Below are 931 nucleotides of genomic sequence, written 5' to 3'. Positions count from 1 at the left end.
CTGAGTGACTTAGAGACAGATCTCAATATCTAGATAAAGGCATGCACTTGATGGCAGGCCTACTCTCCTGATTCTCAACAACAACCCAGAACACAATTTGGTTTTAAGGACATACGAGCTCTTTTTAAAGACTCCCTCACAACTGATGGGGGAATTATTCCCCTGTTATACATGGACCATTTAGATATAGAGTAGAATTTGGTATTTAAACAACATGATTCTCCATCCAGTAACTACATGGACTTTTCTGGAGCTGAATAAGGGACAACACACTAACTCCTGTTTCTGCACTCCATTCAGAGAAATTATACGGGACACACTCTTTTGTCATTCAGAAAAGGAAAATTTATTATTGCATTCATTATATAAGTTTTACCAGAAATGAAAAAAGAAGAAAAAGTTTCAGTGATTTAAAACCTACAATGGTGGCTCACTCCTTTAGTCCTGGCTACTCGGGAGGTTGAGGCCAGGAGAATCACTTGAGCCCAGAAGTTAGAGATCAGCCTGGGCAATACAGCAAGACCCTGTCTCTAAAAAATAAATAAACAAAATAAAACCTTCAACAGATGTAAAAAACTGTATCTTACATGATTTTTCTGATCTCTCCAAATCAGTCGGTGTGTACTAAGAAGGAGAGTCCCAGCATCAAATTTTATCTAGAAAGAAAGAGCATCACAAAATATTAATAATATACCACTCATTGTGGTTCAGATTTTCTTCTTCATAAATTATACAACACTAAGTTAATCATATAAATAAACATTTTACTTTTAGAATAGGCTTACCACAAAGTAAAGAGAACCAATGCTACATACTTCATAAGCTATCTGTATAGTCTTGACAGAATTAGAAAAAAATGCAAACAACAACCAGGTATGATACACATTCATACTCTGCAATCCATGCAAAGGTTAAAAAGAAATGATGAGGT

The 931-nt window shown here is 35.4% G+C and overlaps 1 protein-coding gene across 1 annotated transcript in view; it reads right to left on the bottom strand.

Moving 5' to 3' along the window:
* LOC105532822 (vacuolar protein-sorting-associated protein 36-like) overlaps window positions 1–658 on the bottom strand; it is a gene marked incomplete at its 3' end in the record, with an annotated part of 31,794 nt that extends 31,136 nt beyond the window's left edge. The window contains exon 1 of the mRNA XM_011971115.1: window positions 588–658. The remainder of the gene's footprint in view (window positions 1–587) is intronic.
* Between the last annotated feature and the right edge of the window lie 273 nt (window positions 659–931).

The sequence above is a fragment of the Mandrillus leucophaeus genome, unplaced genomic scaffold (genome assembly GCF_000951045.1).
Source record: "Mandrillus leucophaeus isolate KB7577 unplaced genomic scaffold, Mleu.le_1.0 Scaffold987, whole genome shotgun sequence".
NCBI lineage: Eukaryota > Metazoa > Chordata > Mammalia > Primates > Cercopithecidae > Mandrillus > Mandrillus leucophaeus.
This window is presented reverse-complemented; position numbering and strand designations above follow the sequence as displayed.